The 20,231-nt window shown below is 40.9% G+C and overlaps 1 pseudogene; it reads right to left on the minus strand.

The window, feature by feature from the left end:
* Positions 1-14,466: 14,466 nt before the first annotated feature.
* LOC134758237 (zinc finger protein 705A-like) lies at positions 14,467-19,419 on the minus strand (annotated as a pseudogene).
* Between the last annotated feature and the right edge of the window lie 812 nt (positions 19,420-20,231).

The raw sequence follows: 20,231 nt of genomic DNA on the forward strand, positions 1-20,231 counted from the left end.
ACCATGGCCTCTGACACTATGCTGACTTCATGAGCCCTGGGTCAGAAGCTGTTTCTTTACACCTCTAGGCCTTGCCTCATGGCCTAAAAATGTCCCCATTTCTTACATCTTATAAATTTTGACAAAACCCTCAGAGCCTAAATCTTCATTCCTCATAGGCCAAAGGGAGGTATACCAGAATTCTGTCCCTCTTAGACTGCAGGACATCTCAGCTTCCATCAACATGAAATTTTGCACCAAATATAGTTACTGCAGTTCCACCTCACAATGAGTAACTGGAAGTTCAGACAACATCTCAGACTCTATACAGTTTCTGGCCAGTCTCATTTGGTTTGACAATGCTTTTACTCTATAAATCAGCTGTGAGAACACTTAGGATTCATATTATTTAGTCTTTTAATCAGTCTGTTATTATTTTCAATATATTTACTAGACTTTAGTTTAATATTTCTGATAAACTTTGATGCAAAAATTCTCGATCTAATAGTGGCAAACCAAATCCAGCAACATATCAAAAAGATTATCCACCATGATCAAGTCAGCTTCATCCCTTTGGTGCAAGGCTGGTTCAGCATACACAAATCAATAAATGTAATTCACCATGTAAACAGAGCTAAAGACAAAAACCCCATGATTATTTCAGTAGACTCAGAAAAGATCTTTGATAAAATTCAACATTCCTTTATGTTAAAAACCTCATGAAACTAGGTATTGATGGAACATATCTCAAAATAATAAGAGCCATTTATGACAAACCCACAGCCAATATCATATTGATTAGGCAAAAGCTGGAAGTATTCCATTTGAAATTTGGCACAAGGCAAGGATGCCCTTTCTCACCACTCCTACTCAATATATTACTGGAAGTTCTGGCCAAGGCAATCAGGCAAGAGAAAGAAATAAAGCATATTCAAATAGTAAAAGAGGAAATTGAGCTGTCTTTGTTTGCAGATGACATGATCCTATATCTATAAAATCCCATCATCTCAGCCCAAAAGATGCTTAAGCTTATAAGCAACTTCAGTAAAGTCTCAAGATACAAAATCAGTGTGCAAAAATCACAAGCATTCTTATACACCTACAACAGACAAGAAGAGAACCAAATCACAAATGAGTTCCCATTTACAATTGCTGCAAAGAGTATAAAATACCTAGGAATACAGCTAACAAGGCAAGTGAAGGACCTCTTCAAGGAGAATTGCAAACCACTACTCAAGGAAATAAGAGAGGACACAAACAAATGGAAAAACATTCCATGCTCATGGGTAATAAGAATCAATATCATGAAAATGCCATACTTCCCAAAGTAATTCATAGATTCAATGCTATTCCCATAAACTACCACGGACATTCTTTACAAAATTAGAAAAAACTACTTCAAAATTCATATGGAATGAAAAAACAGCCCATATACCCAGGACAATCCTAAGCTAAAATAACAAAGAGGCATCATGCTACCTGACTTCAAACTATATTACAAGGCTACAGTAACCCAACAGTATGGTAGTGGTACAAAACAGACACATAGACCAATGGAATGGAATAGATATATCAGAAATAAGACTGCACATCTACAACCATTTTATTTTTGATGAAAACAAGCAATGGGGAAAGGATTCCCTATTTAATAATAAATGGTGCTTGAAAAACTGGCTAGACATATGCAGAAAAATGAAATTGTACCCGTTCCTTATACCTTATACAAAAATGAACTGAAAGTGGATTAAAGACTTAAATGTAAAACCCAAAACTGTAAAAAATCCAACCCCATATAAAAGTGGGCAAAAGCTGGGTACCGTGGCTCATGCCTGTAATCCCAGCAGTTTGGGAGGGTGAAGTGGGCAGATAACTTGAGGCCAGGAGTTCAAGATCAGCCTGGCCAAGCTGGTGAAACCACATCTCTACTGAAAATACAATAAATTGGCCAGATGTAGTGGTGCGGGCCTGTAATCCCAACTACTCAGGAGCCTGAGAGAGAAGAATCGCCTGAATCTGGGAGGCAGAGGTTGCAGTGACCCGAGATTGTGCCACTGAACTCCACCCTGAGTGACAGAGCAAGACTCTGTCTTAAAAAAATAAAAATTTCAAAATTTCAAAAGTGGGCAAAGGACATGAACAGACACTTCTCAAAAGAAGACATTTATGCAGCCAACAAACATGAAAAAAAAGCCCAACATTACTGATCATTAGAGAAATACAAATCAAAACCACAGTGAGATACCATCTCCTGCTAGTTAAAATGGTGATTATTAAAAAGTCAAAAAACAACACATGCTGGTGAGACTGTGGGGAAATAGGAACACTTTTACACTGTTGGTGCAAATGTATGTTAGTTCAACCACTGTTGAAGACTGTGGTGATTTTTCAAAGACCTAGAATCAGAAATACCATTTGAACCAGCAATCCCATTACTGGGTATATACCCAAAGGAATATAGATTCTTGTATTATAAAGGTACATGCATGCGTATGTTCATTGCAGCACTATTCACAATAGCAAAGACATAGAATCAACCCAAATGCCCATCATGATAGACTGGATACAGAAACTGTGATACATATACACCATGGAATACTATGCAGCCATAAAAAGGAAAGAGATCATGTCCTTTGCAGGGACATGGATGAAGCTGGAAGTCATTATTCTCAGCAAACTAATGCAGGAACAGAAAACCAGATACACATGTTCTCACTTATAAGTGGGAGATGAACAATGAGAGAACATAGACACAGGGAGGGGAACAACACACACTGGAGCCTGTCTGGGGGTGAGTGGGGAGGGAGTGCATCAGGATAAATAGCTAATGCATGTGGGCTGAATACCTAGGTGATGGGTTGATAGGTAGAGCAAATCACCATGGCACACATTTACCTATGTAACAAACCTGCACATCCTGCACATGTATCCCAGAACTTAAAATTAATTAAAATAAAGTTTTAAAAATCTTTATTTGCTCTAACCTTCCAAAATGCGGAGATTACAGGCATGAGCCACTGTGTCTGGCCCTGTTTTAACATATCTGAACAAGATTTAAGACATCAGTTTGAAAAGAGCCCCTCTATGGCAGCAACATGAATTCTGTCAAACCAGAAGCAAGAACAAACATCAAATTTACGGTGAAGCTGGGGTACAAAAAATGGTGAAATAAATTATTCTTTATGAAAAGTCTATGGGAAAAATGACCTGAAGAATCAGTCATTTACAAATGGATACCTTACTCTAAGAAGAGATAATACAATGTTGAAGATGAAGTCCACAGAGGAGGGACATCCATACCAATTTTTGAGAAAAAAATCGTTTCTATGCCCTAATTGAGGAGGATTGACAATTAACAAGAGATATTATAGCCAACACCACAGATATCTCAATTGGTTCAGCTTTCACAATACTGACTATAACGTGAAAGTTGAGAAACTTTACATTTGATGAGTCCCAAATACCCTTGTGCCTAGATCAGCAGTGGACAAAAGCAGAGCTATTAGTGACTATTTTGAGCAAGCGGAATCAAGATCCTGAAGCATTATTTTGAAGAATTATAACAGGGAGTGAAACTGGCTTTATCAATAAGATCCTGAAGACAAAGCACAATTCAAGCAATGGCTACCAAGAGGTAGAAGTGGTCCAGTCAAAGCAAAAGCAAACTTCTCAAAAGCAAAAGCCATGGAGGTTTTGGGGATGCTCAAAGCATTTTGCTGGTTGACTTTCTGTAAGATCAAAGCACCATAACATCTGCTTACTGGGAGAGTTCTTAGAGAAAATTAGCAAATACTTTTGCAGAAAAGCACCGCGTAAAGCTTCACTAGAGAGTCCCTCTGCACCACAACGACACTTCTGTTCCTTCCTCTCATCAAATATGTGTAATTTTGCAAGAGTTTTCATGGGAAATTATTAGGCATCAACATTACAGTCCTGATTTGGTTTCTTCTGACCTTTTTTTCCCTAATCTTAAAATAACTGTAAAGGGCACCCATTTTTCTTTAGTTAATAATAGAAGACTGCATTGACACGGTTAAATTCCCGTTACCCTCAGTTCTTTAGCAATAGACTGAATGGCTGGGATCATCCCTTAATGGAGTGTCTGGACCTCAGTAGAGCTTATATTGAGAAATAAAGTTTATATTTATATTTTATTGTTAATTCCATTTTTCACTGACATTTTTAAATCCCTTCACAATTCACGTTTGTCTCAAAGGTATTTAATTTAGAAATCATATCAAGTGTGAAATAAAGAAAATTATATAGACGGAGAACAGAATCTATAAATATGCATGTTTGTGTACATACATCCATATACATACATACGTGTGTGCATGCAGTAATTTTCTTCTCCTAAAGCAATGCCTCTGCCTTCCACCCTCACTGCACATGTCCTAGTCCTGTGATGTCCCTGGAACTGAGCACCTGATTTCCTTCTCTGCCTCCCACATGAACAGGGAATAGAAATGGAAACCACGCTCTGTGGTTGCTGTTGTGAAAATCCATGTTCCCCACAGGCTGAGTTTGGCATCTTACATTCTAGTTCCCATTGTAAAAAAGCAAGCAACAAACAAAAACTACAAAAGAAAAAATGAAATAGTTGAAAGTCTAGAGCCACAGAGGTTCCGGATCCTCCCACCACCCAGGGTGACCTCCACAGCCCTCCAGGCCTGAGGGCAGTTATGCCTGAACCGCCTGCCTCTTCACCATCCACGCAGGAAAGTGACTTTAAACTTCAATAGCTATTACTCTGTTCCACAAGGAACCAGGTCAACATTCAAAGTCAGTGGTCTGACAACTCTAAGCTTTGGCCGGAAAGTATTGGAAACATTTAACGTGCAGTGGATGAAGCAGCCCGGCCCCACTGCACACACCACACTCACAGGGACTCAAAGGAAGAGACTCAGGATCCGCTGGGTGGAAGTGAGGACAGACCCAGAAACACAGGGGGTGGGAGCGGGTCAAACGAGGAAGGCTCAGGACCTGACCTCCTCCTAGGCCCTGCCCCTCTAGAACTCGCAGTTTTTTCTGAACCAGAAGCCCATTTCACTGATGGAAAAGAAGTTCAGTATTTCTGGTCCAGCCCAGTAAGCTGCTCCTGTTGCCCAGCCTTCCACACCCCTGCAGACGTCACAATCCCTGCACCCGCTAACCTGACAAGGGAGCTATGCATCACCTGGAGACAGTCCTAGGCCTGCACTCCTGTGATGGGGTCCAGGGTCTGTGTCCATTTCTGGTTAAAATTGCTGTAAGGCTGGTCGCTGTCTTGGTCTCACCTCCTCACCCCATGTGAGTTTTTACTCAGGAGATGGATTCTCACCCCTCTTGGAACATCAAGGACAGTGCCAGGACACCGTACCATCCCCTTGACCCTGGGATTCTGTAGACCTCAGTCTTCTCCTGAGGTCCCCTCCCTCCCTACCCCATTTTTTCCATACTTCTAGGGCCAGAGCCTGCTACACATCAGGCTTCCTCTTCACAGTCACAGAGCGAGGGAGCCCCCTTCATCCTTGGGCTCTGGCCACAGCTCACCTGCTGCAGGACACTCAGCAGCTTTCAGTAGTTCATCCAGACATCCTGTTGGAAGTGGGATTTCCTGGAAGGAAAGCAGGAACCCAGAATTACACTGAATTCTAACACCAGGGCCCAGATTCCCCTTCTGCATGGGACACCAAGCTGCAAACACTACATAGGCACTTAATGCTCAGCTCTCCTTCTAACATCTGATCCAATTGTGTCCCTCCTCCTTGGAATATCTCAGAAAATGTATCTCCACCTAGAGTTGTTTGAAAGCATCATCCTATGTGATTCCAGACCATCAGGGGGTGCAATGGGTCCTCACCAGTATTTCCACTCTGCTTGGAAGACTTAGAAAATCCTGAGGCTGCTCAGAGGGTCAGATTCCCATCTCTGTGTTTCAGTAAAACTTCAGTCTTCCCCGGACAAGTGAGGAGACAGAAAATGTCTAGTCTCTGGCACATCTTTTGCAAGCAATGGCGGCTCCCAGGAATCAAAACTATCAACGAATATATTTTTGAGACTCTGGTCAAAAGAAGAGTCATCCTGCAATTTCAAGTAGGATGGAGTGGTTCTGTGGCTCCAGAGGTGATTTTGAAAAGATCTTGGCTCTCAGAAGGACCAAGGAGGACATTTCTGGCATTTCCAGACCTGGAAGAGTGACTGATGGACCTCCAGTGTTACTTGGAAAACTTTTTGTTGGACAGCTTTGTAATAAGAGGATCTTGCTTTGGCTTTCAGGCCTTCACATAGGTTGTTTAGATCATGGAAGTGTTTCTGCATTTCTGCATAGGCTCAGGATGCCTTCTCAAGTCGTCCCTGCAATTATGAGACAGTTGCTTTCTCCAGAGGTCACTTAGAATAATACAAGAGGCTTCACCCTCAAAGGGACACCAGACAATATAGCCACAGTCCAGCCAAGATTATCTGTATTTACATACCTGTAAAGTAACACTCCTAGTTATCTCCATTAACTTGGACATCTTTCATGAATAGGGAAACTCTAATGATTGTTATATAACAGCTGCCACAAAAATTAACCAATAAAAATAAATGATAAATGAAAAATAATTAATACTCATGATAATGATTGCAATGACCTAAATAGTACGAATTTTAATACTGGTGACAATATAAACAGAAGAATACAAAAATTCATGTGGAGCTTCCCCTAAATATATGAAAACTTCACAAATTGAGTCCTCCTTGTGTAATTTGGAGTCAGAGTCAAAGAATTTCTCTATGAAATGTGTTCCATGATGGCAAACATCAAAAACAGGAGGTGAAAGAAAAGCAAGCCGCAGGAGACCATGGACTAATATGAACATTTGTGTGCAAAACTCTCTCATCAAGAACTACCAGCCAGAGGTGAAGGGACTGTGATTTGTGTCCTGCCCACCACTGGGCACAAAAAAGCTTTAAGTAGTGCAACCAGATGGCTGGTTTGGCCTGGCTCCCTACAAGGAAGACATGTCTCTGATCCCCACCAGCCCATCAGTCCTGGAACTCAGAATCCTACATGCAGTAAACATGAAGCTCCAACTCCATAGCTGACTTTACCTCCTTACTGTCCTTCTGCCATCTGGTGTTTCAGGTGCTCTCCAGATCTGGACTTCTTGGCTCCCCTACCTTTACCAAGTGAACTCAGGATGTATCATTCTCAGTCTTCTCCTGCCAGTCCAAAGTGAAACTCACCAATACAGGCATACCCTGGATTTGCTTCCTTGGAATATTTAGAAAACAATGAGCTTGCTCAGGGGTGGTGTGAGCTCTAGGAGTAGAGTTACAGTCTCCCATGGAAACCTGAGAGGACTTAGAATATTCCCAAAGACCTAAGCAGTCCAATCTGTCCTGGAAACATCAGGAATGATATACTGGGTCTTCCTGAGGCTCCAAAATTTTTCTAAATAAACTCAGAGATTACAGAACCATTTTTCTCTTGGGAACTGAAGTGGAGTTATTTGCCTTCTGCCAGCATCTCACTTTTTTTTTCCTCTAAGTTAGCTTTTGAGCCCAGAAGTAGATATTCCTTGTATTTGATTTACACAGGGAGCTTCCTAGAATGCCCGTGCCTCTGGATATTTTCTGCATTCACTCAGGTATTGACAAAATGCTGCAGTTCTACTGAAAATCTCTGAGATGACCATTTGATCACCTGAGTAACTTTAGAACATGTCTTCTATGGAAGCCCTCGAGCCTCCCTTCTGGTATTTCATACATTGCCGGTACCAAGTACCCAGGGTGAAACCCTCCATCAGACATTCTTGGCAATTCCAGTATGGAGATGACACTAACGTGATGGTGCTCAAGAATCAGATGGTAGAAGACCAGCTGGGAGGTGAAGTCTCAGTAGGCTAGGGGCTTAATGTTTGATGCACACCAGACTTCTGAGACTCAGGAGGTTGGTGTGGATCTGTCTGCCCAGTGCCTCTCATCTACAGCCTGGACCAGCTATTTCTTGGGGTGAACTACTGAAGGCTTTTGTACGACCTGTGTCAGGCAGGACTCTGGCCAGACCCTTTACCATAGTCCATTTGTAATGTATTTCCACATGGCACAGGTATCTCCACTTTTGCCCATGCTCTCATGTGGCTCAGAATTATTCTCCCCACTGCCACTCTTCTTTGCCATCACAGAATATATTTCAAGATGTAGCCCTAAGCTTCTCCATCTAATCAATAACATGAGGGCTCGTATGGGAACACTGTCACAGGCTTACAGGAATATGTTCTTAAATATATGCTTTTTTATTACTATCTTCATTAAATTGACATTTATATCATCACCATTATGATTGTTATTAATGTTATTATTATATTGGTAGGGTTCTTTATCATGGATATATTTGTGGTCATTTTTATGCAATGTTCAATAATTTTTTTATGTTCCTGAAGACTGTTGAATTTGCCGAAGATGATTAAAAGACAACCTTAAAACATAAATACCACAGCAACCCCAGGACTCCTACTGTACTGCCTGGTGTCCTGTAGAAGAATGGGCTTCCTGAATTATTCTTTTATTTTTCAGGCAAGTACCTATTCATACCAGCATAGGAGACTGATGAAGTGCACCCTCATCTTGCCATGGGCTAAGAAAGAATTCATACATATGCTTTATGTGATAGCAACTCTATGTGTAGGCTTGTGAGCCCTAGAATGCACTTTCTTTCACCAACTAGTCCGCCTAAGGGTTTTCTAAGTCAAATCTCCTCTCCATGCTTGGATAGGTCATGAATGGCTTTCTGTTACCCACCTAAGATGAAGGGATATTGCTAAATCAGGTTTCTGGCCAAGAAACTTTTACCTGGAATGGCAGGAGAGGGCCTACTTGTTCACCAGAGTGTCTGCAACATTTTCTTTTTTCTTCCTTTTTATTTTATTTATTTATTTATTTTTATTTTATTATTATTATTATTATTATTATTATTATTATTATTATTTGAGATAGAGTCTCGCTCCATCGCTCAGGCTGGAGTCCAGTGTCGCGATCTTGGCTCGCTGCAACCTCCGACTCCCAGGTTCAAGCGATTCTCCTGCCTCAGCCTCCTGAGTAGCTGGAGTTACAGGTGTGTGTCACCACGCCCAGCTAATTTTCGTATTTTTAGTAGAGAGGGGGTTTCACCATGTTAGCCAGACTGGTCTCAAACTCCTGACCTCATGATCTGCCTGCCTTGGCCTCCCAAAGTGCTGGGATTACAGGCATAAGCCACCGCACCTGGCCTCTGCAACATATTCTAAGTCAGTATAGAAGCTCTTTGAACCACCTTTTCAGTCAAAGAACTCATGAAAAAGTCCTCCAAGAACTTGTGACCTTCTGGAAATTGTCAAAATCTCTACAGGTGTCCAGAGTCATCTAGATCTGTATTACAAGCCACTGACTGGGTTCCACCATTATTAAAGCAAATGCAAAATATGCCATGCCCACCAAAAAAAATCCAGAAGCCATGGTATTTAGCTGTTTCCATCGTTTTTGCCTCCTGCAGGTGGGAGAGTACTGAGTATCATGCCCTCCTACAGCCTCTTGAGGACATGCCAGTGCCTAGAGGTACCGGTAGAGAGGGGCCATGAAAGAGCAGATGACAGCCAGGTGGCTGGGAATGACATTGTCCTGGAGCTTATTGCTTGTCATGAACTCTGCCACTGGGCAACATGTGCAGGTGTGGACCCATGCCTTCTCTGGATCCCTGCCCCATCAGCCAGCTGTCTTATCTACTGAAAGCTGGTAGGTGTTGGTCAGCATGGTGTTCCAGGACCAGGGTTATATTAACATTCCCTCTTAGGCTGAAACAGCAGAAGTTAACGCAGGAGTCCCCAGGTGTGCACATACTAACCTCCAGATTGTTTTTCTTCTTGTTCTAGATGTTCATCCTTGCTTTTTGGGACTTGAAATAACCCTACACAGCCAAATATTTATGCCTATTATCCACTTATGGGAAACTTATATGTCCCAAGTCCATAGGGTTAGTTTATTATCAGTATTAAAACCATTAGCACTAGTATCATGATGATCATTATTCCTGTTAATATCCATCAATATTTTTATTACTGCCATTGTTCATATGGATTTTTCATTATTGTACAGCAATGAATATAGTTTATCCATTCACAAATGGTGTTCAGTTACCAAAGATGACTACAAGGCATGATCTACAGACATATACACACACAGCTGTCCTGGAGACCCAGCTTTGCCACGAATTGCTCTTTCGTAAGATGAGATCCCCCAGTACCCACCAGTGTTTCAGGACTCGACCTGAGCTGGCTCAGCTAGACCTGAAAAAGTTTCCTATGCCCAAATGTACTTGGAAAAATTTAAAAGTCTCTTCAGAGGCCCAGTAATAGCTTTTGGCAGCTTCTAAGACCAAGGAGGGTTTCTTGGCCATTCAGAGCCATTCAAATATTCTAAGTAAACTCAAGGATCAAGAAACCCCACTTAAAGTCATGAAATACCAGTGAATGGCCTCTGTGAGTCTCTTCAAGGTTTTCAAAGATGACTGCCTGGGAAGGCTGGCCAGGAAGTCACCCAAGCCCAACCTTCTGCAGGATGTTCTATGTCAGCCAGGGACCCAGTGAATTGCCATTGAACAGAAGGGAGGAAAAGAGTCAGCATGCCTGAGCGTCTGGAAACATTCTAAGTGCCCTTGTTGGCCCAGAAAAGACTGGTGCTACCATATGAGGCACAGACTTGGCAACCTACCTACTCCAGGAACCACAGAAGGTTTAAAGGTTCCCAGGAAGTCCCAGGAAGGGCAGCCATGGCCCTTTAGAGCCATCAGATTTTATTCTAAGTCTACGTGGGAGACAGTGCGCTTAGCTTCATAAAAACACCAGTGGAGGTGATAACACTTGCCCCAGTATCCAGTCTTTTCTACCTCACCTCAGAGCCAGGTCGCCAATATTTCCCAAAGCTGCTGTGCAATGAAAGGGGAATATTCTAGGTGCTCTCCTGTGCCCACGAAATTCTGTGGCTGCGCTGAAAGGCAGGAGTTGTCCTCCGGAATTCTCTTCAGAAATCTGACAACACTGGTCAAGATTAAAGAAGCTCAATTCAACGTCATACAAAACCAATCCCCCCCCCCAAAAAATATATATATATATATATATGCACAGTGAGACAAAATGATGAACACACCTGCTAATAATCACGAATGACAATAATAATAACAATGACGATCTTAGTGATAATGCCACCAACACTGTTAATGGCAATAACAATAAACCTGAGGTAATGAGTGTTAGGGTCCTGATTCACCGATGTGAAGGATGGCGACAATTTCTGGCCTCACAGAAATAAAGGAAAAGTAAACACCTGGAGGAAGAGGAGGTGAACCTGGAGCTCCCGCCGGCCTCTGGGCGCTCCTTGGTGGAAGGAGAGGGACTTGGTCCTGAGCCTGCCCCGGATCCACCTACACCAGAACCCCGGAGTCCCAGTCCCTGGATGGGCTCAGTCCCACCCAGGCCAGAAGCCCCAGAGCCCCATAGCCCGGGTCCTCCAGCCCTCGCTGCCGCCGCTTCTCGCAGAGCCAGGCCCCCCCATCCGTGCCACCTCAGCCTCTGCGGGGCTCTGGGAGGGCAGCGCCGAGGATGCTCCGGGCCCAGCGGGGGCACCCGGGCCCAGAGAGGGTATCCGGCCTGAGGCGGATACTGACGCCCTGAGGGCGCGGAATAGTGCGGCTTGCGCAGGTCCCGCCGTCTCGGGCCTTGCAAAAAGAGCGGCCTCTCCAACGCCCCTACCGGAATCTCCCCGGAGGCCCCAGCCCCAAAGCCAGGGCGATGGCGCCTCCCTGACCATGGGTGAAGAAAATTCAGGTCCTCCCTGGAGACCCGGCCCGCCGCGGGAGGCAGACAGCGCATGCGCCCTGCATGGCCAGAAAGATGGGTTTCATTGCCCTCTGCCGGCCATGCGGTGGCAGCACAGGACGTTTGGCCTTAGCAGTGGACCTGAGTCTGAATCACTGAAATTCAGGTGTAGATTATTCAGTACTTTTCTTTTGGAAGATCAAATGGAAATTGAGTACGATATCTTGTGCTTTAATTAAAGAAGATGGAAATAAAGAAGCAAATTCAAAAATCAGTATACAAAAGTCGATTGATTCCCTCTATGTGGAGGGAAGACGAGCTTGAATAAGAAGCATCCTGTTATGCTTTAATAATGGCTGGAGATCTGCCACCATGCATTTGTCAAATCCCATAGAATTTCACAGCACAAATAGTACAACTTAATGTGGCTCAGGAGTACATATAATGTCAGCCACAGTTTGTGGGTAAATTACATATTTAATTAAATAGATTAAACAATAAATAATGATATGAGCTCTGCCTGGACACAGTCCTTTCCTCTCCAACCAGTTTGCCAAGGGCTTGAATTTCTTGCTCATCATCCTCACACTTGACATAAACCCTGGCTGCAGAGTAAAATCAATCATTCGTGGAGATTTTTTAATATAATGATGTGTCAATTTCTACCATGGGTAAGCCATTTAGCCTTAGTAAGGCCGATCGTATTAAGATTGTGCCTGTTTGGCAAAATTTCAAGTCATCCCACTTGATATTCAGGAAATATTTTCTCTTGAGTTTTAGGTTCAGTGGTGAGGCTCCTTCACGGACAATACATTTTCCAATTCTGAGGACAAGGCAGAGGAGGGCCCCTCTGTGAGAACTTTCATTTTGCTTCGGGAAAAGTACATTGAATCAAATATAGGAAAGGCTTGCAAGGTGGCTGACAGGTTCGGCTGTTTTATCATGCTGATGTTTTATCTTCTGGACTGCAGTAAAAGGAGCACAGCTGTGTCTGTCTCTGTGTAATAACTCAGGACTTACCTGAATAAAATGTGGGGTGTTATGAGATGAACTGCTATTTCCAGTTAGAGAGGCTCCAGGGACACAATTTCAAGAGCCTTCTGAGGGATAGAAGAGAAGAGCTGCCTTATTCTCTGATCCCAGGTAACTGCTCAGAGACAGAGGCAAGGGCTGCGGACAACCAAATACATATACTAGGTGTCTTTGATACAGCCTCCATTTCCCTGTTAAATCTATGCAATGACACACTGAGAAATCTAGCAAGTGGGACTGAAGATCCCTGGTGTGTCAGCTCGAGGGTTGGATGGAAACAAGTGGTTTTAGTGGATGTTGAAGTAAAGGGAGGTGAGCTGTGAGGAAAGAGCTGTTGAAGACTGGGGAGACTCAGAAGTTGGGGTAGAATCTCGACCAAGAATCTCACTCAGGGAGTGCAGATGCAAATCGATTTGTTAAGGCTGTATAAATGAAACAAAGGCTTCGCCAACATACTAAGTTTTTTCAAAAACAGATTGTATTCTTTCAATAATTGTAAGTATTGATCTTTTGGAAAAGTTTAATGAGATTTCTTATATAATCCTGCATTCAATTTATTCCCTAGTCACTTTGTTATTATGAATTTACATGCCACATTTTTATGAATAGATATTTTCTCAAATTTCTGAATTATTTTGCTAAAGTATGTGTTAAGAGTTTTTTCTAGAGGTCCACCTTCTTGACTCACTTTTCTGATGAGAAATCTATCAGGTTTCTCCACAGTGATTTTCAAGTTTGATGTCTCCTCAATGTGAGAAACTTAATGTTAACTAAGAAATGAATTACCACTAAAGAATTCTCTCCTTTCAAGATGCTAACCATGTTTTGTCCAGTGTGAAATCTCACATGTGCCACAAGTGTTGCTCTATGAAGAAAGGATTTCTCATGATTTTTCATTGCATAACTTCTCCAGTAAGAAGAGTTTGGTATTCCAAGAGAATTCATTGCCCTTGGAAAGACTTTCCCTTCTTATTTAGCTTATGAAGGCTTTCCTCTCTTATTTTCCACTTTAGCAGCATTTTATCACTGTGTTTTCTTGTGAACATCAAGCCTGGTGCTTGGCTGAATGTTTATTCACAGAAAATACAAATAAAGGGTTCATCCAAGTAAAGTTTTCTCATGTTATTTGACAATAAATTGCAAATAAAAACATTTTCACACTGAATGCAGAGTTAGAGATTCTCTAACTGAAAGTCCCACATGTTTTAAGTTAAAGCTGTTGCTGAAGACTTTTAGTTGATTATGTTGACAGTTTCAGCTCCCTCATGTCATTTATGCTCAGATCACTAACAAGTCTTTGGTACATACATGTCATACAATTTCTCTTCCATATCAATTTATTGATGTGGACTGAAGAATAAAGGTAACTGAAGTATCTTCCATGTTGTTTACAGTATTTCTTCAAAATGTGAGTCCTTTGGCATGTTTAGATGCTACAACTACAGCTGAAGTCTCTTCCACATTCCTTACCTTCGTCATTCCTATCACTGTGTCATCTAAAGTCAGAATATGTTCTGAAGAAGTTTATAATTTTCTCTCCTGGGTGAATTTTCTGATGCTATTTAAGATTAGTACATTGACTGAAGGCTTTCCCACATAAATGGCATTCATATGGCTTTTCTCCAGTGCTTGTTCTCTCATGTCATCTAAGGTCGGAAGACAGACTGAAGGCCTTCCCACATAGAAGGCAAGCATGTGGTTTCTCTGCAGTGTGAATTATTTTGTTTCCTCTAAAGCCAGAGCTTTGACTAAAGGCTTTCCCACTTTTATCACATTCATAGCACTTTTTTCCAAGGTGAGTTCTCTCATGTCTTCGAAGGTTAAAGGATTGAATAAAGGCTTTCCCACATTGATGACTTATATGGTCTCTGTCCCGTGTGAGTTTTCTCATGTCTTCTAAGGTGGGAACACTGAGTGAAGGCTTTTCTACATAGATGACATGCATTTGGCCTCTCTCCAGTGTGAGACATCTTGTGCCGTCTAAGGTGAAAATAATTAGTATAGACCTTTTCACATAGATTACACTGATATGATTTACCTTTAGTATGAATTTGTTTATGTGCTTTAGGGGACAAAAGATTATGAAGGGATTTTCCACACTGTTTGCTGACACAGGGTTTCTTTCCACTATGAGTTAACAAACACTGAGTTATTGTGGAACTGTGAGTGCAACCTTCTCCCAAATTATTACATTCAAAAGGATCCTCCAGAATGAGAGAGTTCTCCTTTGGGGCAAAGATTTAAAGCTCTTAATGGTTTACCCACATATATCTATACATTCATTTCACTACCTTTGAATCCTAGACCAACCATTCAGTGGTAGACCCCAGTTGAAATCTTTCCAATGTTTCTTGTGTGAAAGGAAATTAAATTTTGGGACCCCAAACTCATTTAACCAAAGGGAAAATCAAGCTGGGAACTGGGTCACACAAACCTGCCTCCCCCTTCTGGTTCCTAAATAATATGGCTACAAGATGAAAAGCTACACGCCTCCCCCATATTTTGCCCATGAGGAAATTCCTCATGAGCTGTTAAAATTACACCATGGCAATGCAAACTGATAACTTGTCTCTACAGGTGCAGTCATCCCCAGTTCACCAGACACAAATGCATATATGATTGTTTCCCTGCCCCATTTTGCCTTTGTTGTCTTATGTAAAATGCAGCTTTCCTGCATTATTCCTCTGCCTCATTTATTTATGTCATCTTATGTAAAAAAATCCAGATTCACTGAGCCAGAAAAATGCATGAATGACTATTTTTTCTACCCACCTTTTACATGAAAATTGTGTACTTCTCAATATCACACCCCTTCCCCTTTAAATTTGGAGCCTTCAAAATCATCTTTGGAGAAAGGCATACACCTGTCCCCTGGGTGCATGTCCTTAACTTTGGCAAATAAATCTCCTAAAATGATTGAGACTTGTCTTGTCATTTTTCTCGATTGACATTTGCATACACATTATCTCCTGCAGACACAGATATGTTCTCTTCTGTAACATCTCAACTGCAGAGTTATTGCATAATTGTGATTATGTAAATATCTTTCAATGTCTGGGCATGAGCAATGTATATGCACTTGTTCTATTTTAGAGATCTCATGTTATGGTTTAGAACACAGGTCAATGTATTCACTAAACTCAAAGCATCCAATTTTTTTTGCATAGAAAGCACTTAATGCCAGCCTAATTACACTCAGGTGATTGTGCTTCATTACTAACTTAACCCATTACCATGTCTTTAACTTAGATGACTGGTGTACACAGCTATAAAACTTACCATTGTCATACTGGTGGATGCATCTTTTCTGATGATAGGATGCATGGATATCGTGTGTGTTTTCTTAAGGGCACTTTCCCTGTCTGAAATAATTGAAAAATAAATTGTTACATTGGTATTATGGTAATAAAATTGTTTGAAAAACCCCAAGGCCCATTTACTTTTTTTCAAAAATTGACACTTAGACGTGGCAAGTGTGTCAAATGAAGAAACTACTTGAATAGAAGAAATAGATTGTACAGTGTCAGCAATTAGAAAACATTTTTAAAATTAAAATGTGAAAAGAGTTAAAATGGAGATGAGATATCAGGCAGGTAAATAGAGGGATAGTCTTCACAGGGGTATCAGGAAAAGAGTCAGCATATGAAAGTTTAACCCCAGCCAAGTACATGAATTATCCTTTTCCCAAAGGTAAAAGAAAAGAAAAAAAAGGGGACACAAGAGTAGCATCTGACACATGAACAAAATGATAATAACATCTAAGGAATTCTGCTCCAGTAGCCTAACCTACATTTTAGAAATTATCACTCATTTAATAAACCACTAATTAATATTCAACTGATATTATTCATTGACAAAGCACCTCCTCCTATTAGAGCAAAGGACCCTGTTGCTTACCTGGATTCTGGTCTTGAAGAAATTCTCTTCCTTCCCGCCACAGCTCTTTTCCTTGCTCCAGCTGCAAAAATATATAGGATTTGCTTATCTGGTACCCTGTTAGTGGAAAGAATACATGTGTTTTGAGTTCACTGTCAATAAATGTGCATTATCACCAAGTGTAAGGCAGGCTATCAAGGAAGAATAAAAACAGTGAAAGTCAGCTCAGGCCACAAGACCTAGAACACAGAAAACTCCCCAGGATTTTTCTGACCCAACGTGAGACTAGAAAATAAATCCAAACCAAAGGTCCATCAGGAAAAGGAAATTCAAAACAGTCAGGACCTATGAATGCTGAGTCCATGCCTAAGTTCCAAGACACAACGCATAATACACAATCTTTTCAGAAAGAGAGTAATTAAATCTCTGCACAGTGTGTTTATTATTATTCTCACGCACAACAAAAAAATCATTCGTTTTACAAATATAATTGGAGTTCTATATGGAAAAGATATTGCTATTGTTTTCACTAATTGGTCTCAGCCTAGGCATAGACTAAAGCAAAAGAGTTATTTAGAAAATATTTAATGTAATACATTGAAAATATTCATCAAGTTCCCAGGTCTGTTATGAGTATTAGAGACTGAGTACCAAAGAAACCATGAAATCCTTGTCAAGAGTACATTCTAATTGAGTGACAAACTAAATAAAATAAAATAGAAAGAAAGATATTTATTTCAGATAGATTTAGAGTTCAAACTTTTTTCAGATGAGATCTGTGAGAGAAGCAGAGAAGAGATTAGAGTGAGATGTGGGGAAGCTGTTCTAACACTTATTGAATGAATGAGCGAATGTATGTCTACATATGTACGTGAATGTTGAGGGACTCACCGAGGGACACCAGGTGACTGATATTTTCCAGCGTCACATCTCTGTACAGCTTTCTCTTGGATGTGTCCATCATGGCCCACTCTTCCTGGGTGAAGTCAATAGCTACATCTTCAAAAGTCACTTTCTTCTAAAACATCACAGACATTTTAGTTTAGACAGAGAAATTCCTTTCAATGTCTGGAAGGTGAAGGCTGAGATGACATAGCTAGGAGCTGAGTATGCAGAATAATCAGTGTTTTGGTTCCAGCCAGTTCATTCTCAGTGCTAAGCTGGTATCTGCCTTTCAGATTCACTCACAGAGATATACCCACTCTGAATCCATTAAACTTTACTATAAAGAAATATCGCATGAGGTGTGGCATAATATAACCCAGATATTTTTCAGTAATGTGTTAATCACCTCTACATAACTGATTATAAAATTTTCACTTGAACATTCATAAATAAAATGAAATTTACCATGAATTTCAAGTAAATTACAGATTTGTCACAAGGCAAATAACCATGATTTACTACTTTTTAAACATGACTGTGATGAAATAAATTATTTCTCTAGATGAACCACAGGTTTCTCACCAAACTGTTAAAAGACCTATGATGTGTTTTGAATAATCTAATGAACTAATAGAAAACGTGTTTCCTATCTAGCAAATATTTATTAAATATAAGTCATTGGTCCCTTACTCATTAAAAAGTTAGAAAGTAATGACCCAGACTCCAGCATTCTTCAGAACTGAACAAGCTTTATGCAGAATATAGGATTCAATTCATACATATAGTCTCTCTAATGTTATATAATTCAGGTGTTCATGACAAGGCTTAAAGACAGTCTAGCAGCACAAGACAAGACCGCTGAGGCTGCTATACTGAGGAAATCTTAGTCTGATGATTCCTGTGATATGAAGCCTCCTGTTCTCAACTTTCTCTCGGCAATCCAAACATCAGTTATCATTGTTTCTCTTTTAAATTTACCTTGTCACTTCACTTGTTCAAAGATTAAAAAAGCCTCTTCATTGTTTTTTTTCTAACTAGCCCTTATAAAGCATTTCCACAGAACCCTAAATTGTACTCTATCTACTATATTCCTTCTTCTGAGTGTGCAACCATAATTAAATAATTATATTACTTATATGTTACTTTCAGCTACCAGAAGGCAAAAAGGTTAATTACCAAAAGGTAAAAAGAATGGGGATAAGAATAATAATGACTTCTTTAGTTGTCCTTTCACAAAGTTTTTAAAAGCTCAAATATATTTCATCAAACTCTTCTTTTCCCTCAACACTGCACAGCTCTTGCCCAAGTCCTATCACACTGGATTTATTGAACTCAGCTGCTAGAATATCAGACTCATTGTTGGGCTGTGATGTTCTGCTCTTACTCATCTCTATCACCTGCATTCATCACAATCCTAAGTCTATTTCAGCCAACAGTACAGTTAATGGGTCAATTATTTCCCTATGAGATTATAGGATGGATAGAAGAAAAAGAAATACATAAATGAAACCTTTCATATCTTTTTTTTGTAAATAGCCTTAATAGGGGCTGGAATAAAGTAGTGTAATATTAGAAATTATATTGATAATTTAGGAGTCTTTGACACACGATACCCAACCTAGAGTCCTGAGAAAACTTAATTGGAGGCCAGATACCTGAAAGCCTCCTGATTGCATTTGGAACACCCAGGCTGGGTGGACTTTACATCATAAAAACAAACAAAAAAAGAATAAAAATGAAACACCCATGCAAATTGGAGAAAACTGCCCATTTGCCAGCAATATGGGCATAATTTCAGTAGAAAGAGGCATCCCCTACTCACTAGTGAATGCATTGTCAGGAACTCAATTTCTCTCTGTCTTTCTCTGGATTTCCACTCGCAGACACTTTAGGCACTAAGAAAAGCTGAGGTTGGAGAAAGAACATGTGAGACACCAGTCTTGTGCACAATATTCAGATCAACCTGTGATGAAAAGCCAGACTTTCACTGAAGTGTGACACCACCTGCACCACAGCCTAATCAACAGACACAGACACGCAGAGGCCTCTCCTCTTTTCCTGTGGTCAAAATTAGGAAGCCTATGACTATGGTTGCTAACCAAGAAGGAACACAGATATCTTGTGAATGAGAACATCAAAAGCACAGAATTTTGTATGTTAATTGGCACAAGTCCAGATATTCAATTCCCTCGCTGATTTTAAAACACAGGGATCCCTGACTCCATCTACATGTGGAATATGATTTCCACCTATAGATAAACACTGGGGTTTCTCAGATTTTATTATCCCAGCTTTATGCCCTAGCAATGTTTTTCCAACACCCACCACAGCCTCCTGAAGCCTTACTCCACTTTTACTTTCACTCAACTCCGACTTTTGTATTTCCCCTTGGAACTTGGAAATAATCAAGTAAGAATCTGTTTTAGGGTCGAGTGCGGTGGCTCACGCCTGTAATCCCAGCACTTTGGGAGGCCAAGGCAGGTGGATCACCTGAGGTCAAGGGTTCAAGACTAGCCTGGCCAACATGGTGAAACCCCATCTCTACTAAAAATACAAAAATTAGCTGGGTGTGGTGGTGCTTGCCTGTAATCCCAGCTACTCAGGAGGCTGAAGCAGGAGAATCTCTTGAACCCGGGAGGCGGAGAT

This window comes from Gorilla gorilla, chromosome 3, assembly GCF_029281585.2.
Source record: "Gorilla gorilla gorilla isolate KB3781 chromosome 3, NHGRI_mGorGor1-v2.1_pri, whole genome shotgun sequence".
NCBI classification, from domain to species: domain Eukaryota; kingdom Metazoa; phylum Chordata; class Mammalia; order Primates; family Hominidae; genus Gorilla; species Gorilla gorilla.